Source organism: Triplophysa rosa, linkage group LG25, assembly GCF_024868665.1.
Source record: "Triplophysa rosa linkage group LG25, Trosa_1v2, whole genome shotgun sequence".
NCBI classification, from domain to species: domain Eukaryota; kingdom Metazoa; phylum Chordata; class Actinopteri; order Cypriniformes; family Nemacheilidae; genus Triplophysa; species Triplophysa rosa.
In genome coordinates, this window is record NC_079914.1 from 4261906 (window position 1) to 4276323 (window position 14418).

Genomic DNA, 14418 nt, shown 5'->3' on the forward strand with positions numbered 1-14418 from the left:
GCTGTTCATGGCGGTGGTGCTGAATTAATGGATATCGATCGCTCGACAATCAATTATTTGCTTTATGTGAGATAGCGGCATTCTTTAAAAAATAAGCACTTTAGAAATAGTTGAGGTTGCATTTATTAGGACTCATTGGATAAAAAAAAATCAAATTACAAACTGAATCCAACCATCGATATTATTTAATCGTGAAATGAGTGTGCGAACCCGCAATCTCATGCCCAAATGTCTCAACACGCTACACTAACTGGCAGTATGGTCATTTATATCAAAGGTTCTCAAACTTTGGGTGATAAGGAGGATCACACAAAGCCGCTTGCTGTTGCGGTGCATTAAAAAAGTTTATTCCAGCAACTAACAATTAGACTTGTATAGTTCACACGTTTATTGTGCTTGCACACTGGATGCGCAAGTGGCGCGTTTACAATAACAAGAGGAATATAAACAAGCATGCCATAATTGTGCAGCCCTAAAATGAGGTATTTTGATATTGCAATTAAATGTATTCATTCATGACAAGAAAAATAAAAAGTAGGCTATACTAAAAGGGAGTGAATGTGTGTTTTATCCCTATTTTCTAATTTAAAAGTGTGCCATGAGATACCTTTCATTATACCAGTGTTTGGCAACCCCTGGTTTATATGATCATAATACTGTATATGTTGATATAGTGTCTTTATTTACTCAATAAAAGTGCAGAACGCGGAACATGTAATCAACAGCTATGGCAGGAAAAATACCTGAATTTAGGGGCTGCTACGTTGAGTTTGTCTTGAGTTAGACCAACAAGATCTAAAAGCTGGCCGTGGAGGGTTAACTTTCATTTTCTATAATTATAACTGCAGCATAAATTGTAGCCAGGTTTTCGCTGATTAAATGCACATACACTAAATTGCTCCACGGATGGCGCCGTCTTTGATTTAGCAAGAATATTCGCTTATATCGCAACTCTTTCAATATACTCTAAATTCTTTGGTTTGCCAGCTGATGCACCTTTAGATACTGTAATATAATTGAAGAGCTAACAACCATCAGTGCGACAATTATATGCTTTACATGAAGACACATCAACATACTGGTGTATTTAACATTAGACTTTTATTTGTATGAACTTCGATGTAAAGAAGATGTTTTTTAACAGTGGCCACTAGCGGAGTGAACTGTCAACAGTGATAAGGTATAGCTAAGAGCGCTCCAGATCAACCTTCCGAACATATGACTTACAGACGGTATACTTAACTAAGAATGTTTCGGGAAACACATATAAACAATAAGGTACAGCTTAAGGTATAACTTAAGAACTACGTAGCGTTAAGAAGGTTTCGGGAAACGCAATGGCCAATTCCAAGCAAATGTCAACCTTAAAGTAAAAGTTGACCCAAAAATAAAAATTCTGTCATTGTCATTGCTCATTCTCTTGTCATTTCAAACCTGTATGACTTTCTTTCTTCCGCAGAACACAAAATTAGATATTTTGAAAAATGTTGCTCGATCTAAAATCACTACGTGATTGAGCTGTTATTTTGCATTTGAAAAAGAAACGCTCGTCACATATCATCACTACAAATATACTTTATTATCATGAAAATACCTTAAAGGGTTTGAAGAACAGCGATAGAATATGACCACAGGCATTTCCTGGAACTAATCGTTCTTCTTCTGTTTCCCATATTCTGAGTTTCTGCGCAAGAGCGCCCTCTGGCTTTCGGATGTGGCGGCATTTAACCGTGATTCATTGAGAAACCGAGAGCATAAGAATCGCGCGATATATCGCCCAGCCCTAGAAAGTATGTTGTCTCTCAAAAACATGCGTCATTTTTTGCCACATCCATAACGCATGTATTTTTCTATCTTTTAAAATACAAAACGTATGTTTAGTTTCTGGACATTATTATTAGGGGTTTAGTAAAATATAAACAGAGTATTCAATACATTGATGATAAATACATTTTCTGAGAATTTATATTTTAAGTTTTCACTAAAATGTAACATCTATAATTCTGGAATTTCCCATTTGCGTTATTAGTTAGCTTTGTAGCCTATTATATATAGTTATTTTAGTCTATTTGAAGTATGTTATAGTAAAAAGCCCGATTTGATTTAGTCTTGGCAATTGAAAACCTATTGGTTTAAGTGTCACCTCTCTTTTCATTTACTTGTGGCCTTTTTAGGGCGTGAATATTTTACTCTATAATTCCCTCCAAGGCAGCTAACAGTCTATCCCAGCGCATACATGGTTTTCCACTCAATTTCAAATCCATTTGCGGGCTGATGTTGCTGTAATGGCTCTATTTTGTAATACCTGTTTGCAAGCTGCAGGCAATCTAAACTCCGGCTTTTGTATCCAAGATCATTCATTTTTTATCCCTTCCTGAAGAAATGAAAAATTATATTCAGCAAAGGGAGAGGGTTGCCTTCTCGGGGAATGGTAGGGCAAATAAGTATTAATAGCACAGTTAAGGATCAGAACCAATGTCCCACAACAATCTTTTAAAAGACGTTTCATTAGCATAAGGACATTTGCTCATTATCTGCACACGGGACGGATATCTTAGCTTCTTCTCCACAGTGGCGGTACTGAAAGACAATTACCTAAATAATAGAGCAAGCTGCCTTGTGCATGTACCAACTTCAGATATGAAGATGGGCTCTGACTCACATTTGTTGGAAGCTTTTAATTAACGAAGAACAATTTCAGAGGGTTGAGTTATGCCTTAACACACAGTTGTGTTTCTGGGAAGTCAGGATAACATATAAACCTTGTAAGATAGACCTACAATGAGCTTTGTGGTTTTTATTTAATTCTGCAGAATCCCCAAATCATTGTGAATATCATTTTATTTAAATGATGGTGGTCAATACCCAAATTTCTAATGAAGTACTTCACTACGCATGTATTACGCATAAGAGAAGTTTTGTCAAATAATTTCATGTCACAAACACAGAAATTATTTGAATACTTCAGGACATCTTTCAGTTCCTTATTTTTCTTTTTTGTTTGTTTCAAAGAAAAGTCTATGATATTGTGTTTAGTAAAAAAGCCAGTTTGTTTATGGAATAAATGTAAATATGTGAAACAGCTGAAATACAAATATTTAAACATATAAACTATATTAAAAGAATAGTTCACCCAGTAATACAATTTCTCTCATCATTTATTCACCATGTATATGGCTCTTTCTTCAATGAAACACAAAAGAAGATATTTTGAGAAATGTCTCAGTGGTTTTGTGTTCATACAGTGGAAATCAATGGCGCTTAGTGTTGTTGGTTATCAACATTCTTCAAAATATCTTCTTTTGTGTTCTGAAGAAGGAAGAAAGTCATACAGGTTTGGAATGGCATGAGGGTGAATAAATGATGAAAGAATTTTCATTTTGGGTTGAACTATTCCCCCAATGTGAGGGTGTGTGAGAGTACAAGATGTAGAACTGGAAGGATATAATTTGTTTACGACTAACATGGTTAATAAGAAAGGAGGAGGAGTTGCTTTGTATGTTGACACAGCATTAAGATGTAGTTTGATTAAAAATATGTCTATTACCATAGAAAATATTTTGGAGTGAGTAACTATAGAAATCGATATGGAAAGATCTAAACATATAATCATTAGTTGTGTGTATAGGTCACCAGGAACATGTATTGACACATTTATGAATAATTTAGCTGGTATGCTTGATAAATGGAGTGAGAACAAGATGCAAATCATATGTGGTGAGTCTTGTGACTTAAATATTGATTTGATGAATCCAAATGGAAAGAAGACAACAGATTTTATTGACACAATGTAAAGTAAAGGTTTATTTCCTGTGATTACAAAACCAAGTAGGATAACAAGAGACACAACAACATTAATAGATAATATATATATACAATCTAAATTGGAAGGAAAATATAAGGTGGATTATTTACTGTATAAATGACATGGCTGATCACCTCCCAGTTTTTGCCATTTTCCAAAAGTTATTAAAAGAAACAAAGGATAATAAGATGAGTAGTTACAAAATTATTCAATATACAGTAGAACACCAGAAGTCATGGCAGCCCTTGGCGAGGACCTAAAAAAAACTATATTGGAGTGAGGTTTATGACAATAATGATCCAAATAGAACCTATGATGCTTTTTTTGAACATACAGTATAAAGTAAACAATGTGAAAAAAATTGTTTGTTCAAAAGGATTGTAAAGAAGGGGGGGAATGAAAAACCATGGATTACTAAGGGAATAGAGAGGGCATGTAAAAGATAAAATGCATTATACAGGAAATGTATACAAGTCAGAACACAACAAGCTGAAAATAAATATAAGATATATAAAAATAAATGAAATAAGCAATATAAGATTTAGTAAAAAGGACTATTATAATAAATTGTTGGATAGGCATAAGAATAATATTCAATTAACTTGGAGAATACTCAACATTAAAATTAGAAAGGATATGGGTAAGGTAGATTACCCCAATTATTTTGTAAATGATGATAAATGAATTATAAAAAAGTGAATGACATTGTTAATGAGTTTAATCAGTATTCTGTAAATATTGGATATAAATAATCAAAAGAGATTGTTCAGCAGAGAATTGGGGACGGGGTAGATGAAGTGAATAACCCAATGAATAATTATTCAATATTTATTAGGGGAGTTGAGGAAAAGGAAAAACTTGATATTGTTAATAATTGTAAGAACAAAACTTCCACCGATTGTAATGAAATTGATTTCTTATTAATAAAAAAAATTGAGTATATAGTAAAACCATTTAAACATTTTTGTAATCAGTGCTTTCTAATCTGTATATTTCCTAGTAATATGAAAACAGCAAAATATATTCCTATTTTTAAAAGTGGAGATAGATCTATTTTCTAACTATATACCAATTTCTCTGCTTTCTCAGTTTTCAAAAAATTTTGAGAGACTATTTGTGCGTAGCCTTGATAATTTCATAGATAAACATAAGCTTTTGAGTGAACACCAGTATGGTGCTTATCTGTTTCTCTGGGCTGCCTTCGTGCACAGACGCTGCACGTCACTACTAGAGCAAGCTCCTGATTGGTTAACGCGGCGCGAATCTTTGCCGAAGTTCAGATTTTTCAACTCGCGCGAATCACGCGCCAAACGCTCAAAACGCGCCGCAAGGAGGTCTATCGTATCGCGTCTTTGCATCGACTTAACATGTAAATCACTTTCGCTTAACGCTTCATTCGCGTCTGGTGGGAACACACTTTACCTGCAAGCGTTTGCAGCGTCAGAACAAATCGTGAATGTTGCGGACAAAAACAGGACACATTGTTAATGATGCGTGCGGAAAAAGGACAATATAACATATTGCCAGGAGTGTGACAGAATCCCCCTGAACGGGGTGGGAATGACATCCATCCGGTGCGCAGATCCTTGGAACGTCAGCCGTCGTCTTAAAGGTACAGTGTCAAACAAATCACACGACCCGCGACTAGTCGACATCAAGCTTTAAATGTCGCGCCAGAGCATTAATCTTGTATATGGTCGTATATAGTCTCGTCTATAGTCGACTAGTTCGTGCAACCCCTAGTATGGAATAACTGTGAAAATGAACTAAAATTATGTAAGTAACACAATTTTAAGAAAATGTTAAAAAATAAGATAATACACAATTGTATGATTTAATGAGTATGCATTGTATGTATTAATTATATGATTGAAGTAATATCTGAAATGTTTATTTTGCAATTCTGTGTGTTTGGAAAATGTGAGCCTATTTTGGGATGTTTTTTTCATACTAATTGGTGAATTGTGTCACTTATCAGATAATTATGTATTATAGGTAGGCTTAATAAGCTAAGGCTTCCACCTACGCCTTTTTCGGTCAATATGAATTTGTTTTGTTGTGGAAAGTTGTTTGTGGGAACCGAAATAAATAAAATGAAAAAAAAAGAACTATCCCTTTGAGTCAGGATAAACCTCAACTTTCGAATAACCATCAATAAGTGTGACAACGTAGCTTTAAATATGCAAATGTAAAACACGCAACAGAATTTGTACGCATTACGATGGCGAAGTGAAATAGCTGTGGCTTCCGTGACTATTACTTGAACCCAGCCCGTGGGGGAGGGGGTGGGGGTGGAATGGATGCTGGAGATGATGTACAACCCTGAGAGGCGAACAGCAGGGCTCATTAGAGGGGAGCAGCCTCATATGCGGCAGAGCCTACGGCCGTGTGAAAGACTGACGTCAGCCGGGCGTCCCAGCTGAGGGGAGCTGTGACATGCTGGCTTTTGTTGCTTGTCATTACTTACCTGGCTGGAGTCATGTGGAATACAAATGAAGCTCGCTGGCAGAAATGCAGGTGCTGTGAGGATGTGTGTGGGTAAGAGATGCACGTACAAAGCAGGAGTTTTGTGTAGTAACACTAGCCAGATCTCACCCAAATGAAAATAATGACAAAAATAAGACACTTTGGGTTGTTCGAGGTTGTCATCATCTTAGAAATGACTGGATGGATCGACAAAGAGCAGAATTCTTTGTCATATTTTTGATTTGGAGTGACTGCATAAATGGCATCTGCTTAAGCGTCATAGGAATTATTATTTTTATGTTGCTTGCCACCACGATAAACATTAAAGGATTTTTTTTCTTTTCTTTCTAAAACTGTGTGATATTCAGTCTTTTGTGAAATGTTAGACAATGCCCAAACCTATTTTTTACAAAAAACTTCTCAATTTTAGATTTTTTAAATCACCATAAATGTATCATAAAAGTAGTTTAAAGGTCCTGTGTATGAAATTTAGCAGCATCTAGTGGTGAGGTAGCGAATTGCAACCAATGGCTCATTGTGTTTCAAGCCCTGTGGAGCTATAAGAATTTGAACATATCTCCTTTGCTCTTGCAATCTGCAGTTTTTCACATTGTAAATGATCATGTTACACAATAACCAATGGCATTTGCGATGCATCTTGAGCCATTCTCAAAAATAAAAAAGATGTCACAGGGTCATTACAGGTAAATGATTCTTAGGTAAGCTGTTCCTGCAACACTTGGCTGGCAATTGAATTAATTAATGATTATTTCGATCTCAGTTGCCGTTGACAACTAACAGATCCTGAATCAATCCAGATGGAGACCCACATACCAAAACAGCTTCTCTATCTCTTTCTGAAGTGTCTTCAGTGTGGTTTCCCTGCTCGTGATTGATAGGTTGCTTTTTACACACGCTGGAAAGAACTGATCTTAGCTCAAGGCCTTTCCATTACATACTATGAATTGCTGATTGAATTTTTTTGAGATCATGAGATCTGAAATCTGTTGCAGTGTAAATTAAATTACTATGCATAGCAAGTTGTAAGCGTTATATGCTGTTGGTATGTTGCAATTGAATCTATATAGCATCAGCACACAGACCCCCAAAATTCTTTACAATTGTACATGATTTATGAGATAATATTGGTATGGAAGAGGAAATTAGTTTATTTGCAAAAATATGTCTCTGCATAAACCCTGTTGTGAAGTAAACGTACTCGGTTACTAACGTAACCTCGGTTCCCTGAGATACGGGAACGAGTACTGCGTAGCAGGACACTATGGGGAAAACTCATTTTTCTCCGATGACTGAAGCTTTACAATCACGCAGTGAATACTGCATGGCCATTTGTCAAGGATTGGCAGAAGAACCCAAGCGCAGGCAGGCAGTGAAGGGGTTAACAGATATATTTATTATACAAAAAACAAAAACAGAACAAAAACACCCACAATGGGGGAAAACAGAACTAAGAAATATAAAACAAAAGACTTCCCACGGGGGGGCAAAATGAAAACAAGAACAATAAACTAAACTAAAGGACACACGACCAAACGTCTTAAATAATACAAGGCACAAAACTCACAAACCACGAACAGGGCAAGGAACAGGAACACGGGTGAGAGCACGAACATGAACACAAACACAATGCAGAAAGACAGAACGTAGACACAACGTAGTACACGCAATACAAGAGCACAGGACAAAGAAACAAGAGGGTATATATAGGGAAGACAAACGAGGGATAACGACATGGGGCAGGTGTGGGACATTAAACACTCAGGGAAAGATAACGAGGAAACGAGAGGAATGGGGTCAATGACAAGACACTGGAGAGAACGTATATTATTGTCAAACGGACAATAATATGTTTCTCTCCACACATAACCAAAGACTTTGTCATGGCTCTGCTACAGGACCAAGAAAAACATGACTAAGGAAGCAGAGCCATGACAGAAGCCCCCCCTTTAATGAGCACCTCCAGGTGCTCACCAAGGGGTAAACGGACAAGACAAGGCAGACCGAGACAAAGACAAAAACCAGACAAACATGGTGAACATGACAAGGGGTAGACAGGACAACAAGACTACAGGATTGGGGTGGGATAACAAGAACAACAAACACGGGAGGGGGGTGGGGCAAAACAAGAGTTCACGGGGGGGAAACCAAAAGGGTTGGGGGGAACAGTCCCAGTCCCCGGCTGCGCTCGAGGGCGCTGAGTCCTGGGGGACTTAGGAGGAGTCCCGGGGGGAACAGTCTTTGGCCCTGGGAGTCTCCCAGGGACCGGCTGGACAGGGCTTGACGCCGGCTGGACAGGGCTTGACGCCGGCTGGAAGGCCGACTGGACAGGGCTTGACGCCGGCTGGAAGGCCGGCTGGACATGGCTTGATGCCGGCTGGAAGGCCGTCTGGACATGGCTTGACGCTGGCTGGAAGGCCGGCTGGATCACTGGACTGTACGCCGGATGGATCACCGGACTGGACGCCGGCTGGATCACCGGACTGGACGCCGGCTGGATCACCGGACTGGATGCCGGCTGGATCACCGGACTGGGCGCCGGCTGGATCACCGGACTGGACACCGGACTGGACGCCGGCTGCACCGGACTGGATGCCGGCTGCACCGGACTGGACGCCGGCTGCACCGGACTGGACACAAGACTGGACACCGTTTGCACTGGACTGGACGCTGGCTGCACCGGACTGGACGCCAGCTACACCGGACTGGACGCCGGCTGCACCGGACTGGATACCGGCTGCACCGGACTGGATACCGGCTGCACCGGACTGGACGCTCCTCCGCTGCGCCTCTCCCTCCTTCTCCGCACCACCGGATCCATAGCCGACCTTGGCGAATCCGTGGGGACCGGAGGGAGTTCCGCAGTGGAGGAATCAGCCGACGTCATCCCCGGATCCCCTAACAGGTTAACAGATATATTTATTATACAAAAAACAAAAACAGAACAAAAACACCCACAATGGGGGAAAACAGAACTTATAAATATAAAACAAAAGACTTCCCACGGGGGGCAAAATGAAAACAAGAACAATAAACTAAACTAAAGGACACGACCAAACGTCTTAAATAATACAAGGCACAAAACTCACAAACCATGAACAGGGCAAGGAACAGGAACACGGGTGAGAGCACGAACATGAACACAAACACAATGCAGACAACGCAACGTAGACACAACGTAATACACGAGCACAGACAAAGAAACAAGAGGGTATATATAGGGAAGACAAACGAGGGATAACGACATGGGGCAGGTGTGGGACATTAAACACTCAGGGAAAGATAACGAGGAAACGAGAGGAATGGGGTCAATGACAAGACACTGGAGAGAACGTATATTATTGTCAAACGGACAATAATATGTTTCTCTCCACACATAACCAAAGACTTTGTCATGGCTCTGCTACAGGACCAAGAAAAACATGACTAAGGAAGCAGAGCCATGACAGCCATTGGTGCGTGCAAAGTAAAACTTTGAGCCAATGGCAGCGAAGCTGCACGGACCTATGGCGATGGCGCTGTGGAGACTCCACTAGACCATGCACAGGAAGAGGCGACACCTCCAGTAGAATGGGCCCTAACTCCCATGGGGCATTGAAGGCCCAAGGAAGAATATGCCAGGGCGATAGCCTCAACTATCCATTTAGATAGTCTATGCTTCGTGACCGGAGACCCTCTGGTGCGGTCGCCGAAGCAGACAAAAAGCTGTCCCCAACCGTCTGAAGGGGCAGAACACTCAATGTAGATCTTAAGCGCTCTGACTGGACAGAGCAGATTCAGCTCCGGGTCCTGCTCGGAGGAGGGGTGCACAGAAAGTGTCACTACCTGTGCTCTAAATGGAGTAGAGAGCACCTTAGGTACGTAACCATGTCTAGGTTTTAGGACTACCTTAGAGTCGTCAGGCCCAAACTCAAGACAGGAGGGGCTCACAGAGAGTGCCTGTAGATCGCCCACACGTTTTACCGATGCTAATGCTAGCAGCAGAGCGGTTTTAAGCGTTAAGGGACGGAGGTCTGCAGACTGCAGAGGCTCGAAGGAAGGACCCTTCAGAGCTCTTAACACCGTGGGCAGATCCCATATGGGAACGGTGAGGGGGCGAGGAGGGCGTAGCCGCCTGGAACCCTTCAAGAAGCGAATGACCAAATCGTTCTTTCCCACTCCTTGGCCCGCTATGGGGGCATGAGAAGCTGTAATTGCTGCCACATAGACCTTGAGCGTGGAAGGGGAGCGGCCCTTATCCAACAGTTCTTGCAGGAAGGACAGAATTAGTGATATGTCACAGGATTCTGGGTCTGCGCCGCGGTTTGTACACCAGGCGGAGAAGCCAGACCACTTGAGGGTATAAAGTCATCTTGTAGACGGAGCTCTAGCCTGTGATATCCTGTTCATGACACTCTCGGGGAGGACCGTACGCTCCCGTCGAGAGGCCAAAGGTGCAGAGCGCACAGCTCTGGCTGGGGGTGCCAAATCGTGTTGCCTGCCTGAGAGAGGAGGTACCGTCTCAGGGGAATAGGCCACAGGGCTGCTACGAGCAGCTGAGACAGTTCCGCAACCCAAGACTGGTTCTTCCAGAGTGGGGCTATGAACAGCACCTTGTGCGCCTGTTCTCTGATCCTCCTGATCGTCTGTGGTATGAGAGCGATCGGGGGGAAGGCATAGAGGAGCCGGTTGGGCCAGTTGTGGGCCAAGGCTTCCCTGTCCTTCGAAAAATAGGTTGGGCAATGAGTGTTGTCTTTTGAGGCAAAAAGGTCGATTTCTGCCTTGCCGAAGACTTCCCAAATTTTCTGAACCGACTTGGGGTGGAGCGTCCATTCCTCTGAAGGGACGTTGCTCTGAGATAGCATATCTGCTCCCTGGTTTAGTCTGCCTGGCACATGAGTTGCCCTTAGTGAGCGCAGATTGCACTGAGCCCATTCCAAGAGGCGAAGTACCAGGAAAAAAAGGCGTCTTGAGGAGAGGCCTCCTTGGTGATTTATGTAGGACACCACTGTCATGCTGTCCGATCGGACTAAGACGTGGCGGTCCCATAAGACCGGCAGGAAGTGGTGAAGAGCCAGCCATACTGCCTGCATTTCTAGGCAGTTGATGTGCAGGCCCTCTTCCTGAATCAACAAGTGGCCGAAGGCCGGTGTGCCATCGCACAGAGCCCCCAACCTGTGTTGGAGGCGTCTGTTGTGACCACCTTTCATCTGCATGTGGTGCCCAGGGGGACACGCTGCTCCAACCAAAGAGGATTCCTCCATGGGGCTAGAGCTGTTACACAGTCCTGATCCACCCAGATGCCAAGCATGTGGCGGAACTCTCGGTTTCAGCCAGTACTGCAGCGGACGCATCCGAAGAACGCCTAACTGCAGTACTTGAGACGCGGAGGCCATGAGACCCAGCATCCTCTGAAATGCCTTGAGGGGGCGTGACGCTCCGGGTGTAAAAGAAGCCGCGAGCTGCTGAATGGCTAGGGCACGGTCTGGCGCGATTCTGGCCGTCAGACGGTTCGAATCAAAAACCGCCCCCAGGAACAAAATCCGTTGGCTGGGGGACAGAGCGCTTTTGGCAAGGTTGATCCTGAGCCCCAGGCATTCCAGGTGGCTGAGGAGGAGGGACCTGTGGGACCTTAGCTCTTCCTCTGACTGTGCTAGAACAAGCCAGTCATCGAGGTAGTTCAGAATGCGGATTCCCGTCTGCCTGAGAGGGGATAGAGCCGCGTCCATGCACTTCGTGAAAGTGCGAGGAGCTAGAGACAGTCCGAATGGAAGGACCATGTATTGATATGCAACCCCTTCGTAGGCGAATCTCAAGAATCGTCTGTGATGGGGGCTATCTGGATGTGGAAGTATGCGTCTTTCAGATCCAAGGAGAAGAACCAGTCCCCTGGGCATATTTGCGAGAGGATCTGTTTCAGTGTAATCATTCTGAAACGCCGTTTCATAAGGGCGCGGTTCAGATGTCTGAGATCGAGGATAGGGCGGAGACCGCCATCCTTTTTGGGTACAAGAAAGTAGCGGCTGTAGAAGCCCGACTCGGTTTGATCTGGAGGAACCGGTTCTATGGCTCCTTTGTCCAGTAAGTTCCCCAACTCCATGTGCAGAACGTGTGAATTCGCGCTCTGAACTCGGGTGGTGATCACCCCGCGGAACCGCGGGGGTCTGCGAGCGAACTGGAGTGAATATCCTCGAGATATTATCCCCAATCCGTTACCCCGGGGATGGCCCGCCAGACCTCGGCCCTGTAGTGTATTTCGGGGAAACTATAAGTTTAACCACAGTAACATACGTATAATTAATTGTGATTAACCATTAATTATTTTATACACTTTAACTGATGCAGCAGAGCTACTAACAGCGACAAACTAAATACACTCGTCCACCGAGTGATCAGCAGATCGTATATCAACTCTAAGAAATATTACTCCCCTGGCCTGGAAAAACAATATTCTTACTGTAGTACAGTACCACTTCAGAAATCTTAACGAAATCAAGCAGTTTAAGTGACGTTGATATGTGATAAATAAACACAGAAACAATTCGAGCGTGGATACACATGCGGTTTATTTATGTACACTACGGGGGAACTAAAACCAACTATTAACAAAGAAACAAACATAAAAACGTAAAACAGTAGAGAATGAAAGAAATAGATAAAGCAAAGAAAATGGCAGTATTAAATCAGCTATTCACATCTGCACGAACCATCGAGGACAAACTCCTTATTTAAAAGGGGCAAAGCTTATACGCAACTGGTTAGCAATAGTTCAGATACTTGCATTGGCTTCTTTGTTTCTCGGGACACGTGCTGGCACGCGTATCAAAGGGTCCTGATGCGTTCAGAGCGAGCCGTGAGTCCGTTGGATTTAGCTCACCCAAACTGCTGGAAGAGGCTATCTCTGAGGAGAGACAGTTCTCGAGAGGTTGAAAGAAAACGAACGAGTGAACGCGCATGACCGCGAACGCACACAAGTGAACGAACATACACAAAAGAGCAAGCTTTCCTGCGTGTTCAGATGTTTTAACCCAGAGGGCGTCACTCCGCTCCAAGGTGGGCGATCCAATGTGATGAGATAGTTTTACATTTACATTTACATTTAGTCATTTAGCAGACGCTTTTATCCAAAGCGACTTACAAAGAGTATAAGGAGCAATAAGCGATATGTCATACAGGAGCAATAATGCAATAGGTGCCAATACAAAGTTACTAGTTTTAACAAAAGCTAGACCACTACCTGTTGAGAGAAAGCGAGAGGGTTACTGTTTTTATTTATTTATTTTTTTTCTTCATTTGTCTGTCAAGTTTTCACAGAAGAGGTGGGTTTTAAGTAGTTTTTTTAATGTTGTGAGAGATGTGGTTGACCGGACCGAATTAGGAAGAATGTTCCACCAGGAAGGAGTTGTGAATGAGAATGAGCGGGAAAGCGATTTACTGCCCTTATGGGAAGGCAGTACAAGACGCCGCTAGTTTGCTGAATGCAGGGATCTTGATGGGGTGTAGGAGTGTAGGAGGGTGTGAAAGTATGTCGGTGCAGATCCAGTGATAGTCCTGTAGGCAAGCATTAGTGAATTCAAAAATAGACTTGAATCTGATACGGGCTTCAACCGGTAGCCAGTGGAGGGAGATGAAAAGGGGCGTCACGTGAGCCTTTTGGGATGTTGGAAGACGAGGCCTACTGCTGCGTTCTGAACCAGCTGGAGTGGTTTGATAGCCTTTGCAGGAAGACCAGCAAGGAGAGCATTGCAGTAGTCCAACCTTGAGATTACCAGGGCCTGGACAAGGAGTTGTGCCGCATGCTCAGTGAGATAGGGTCTAACCTTTCTAATGTTGAATAAGGCATATCGGCATGACCGCGTTGTCTTTGCAATGTGATCATTGAAGGACAGCTGTTCATCAAATATGACTCCGAGGTTCCTGGCTGTTTTGGAAGGAGTGATAGGGGTATTGCCAAGTTGGATGGTGAGATCGTGTTGAACCATGGGGTGTGCCGGAAACACGAGTAGTTCTGTCTTGGCAGGGTTCAGCTGGAGGTGATGCTCTTTCATCCAAGCCGAGATGTCCTCTGGGTGAAACGAGATGTAGATCTGGGTGTCATCAGCATAACAGTGATAGGAGAAGCCGTGTGCCCGTATGATAGGTCCCAAGGA

General features: G+C 42.8%; 1 protein-coding gene across 2 annotated transcripts in view; it reads left to right on the forward strand.

Moving 5' to 3' along the window:
• LOC130548858 (metabotropic glutamate receptor 7) overlaps positions 1–14418 on the forward strand; it is a 216209-nt gene that overhangs the window by 150974 nt on the left and 50817 nt on the right. The window lies entirely within an intron of this gene.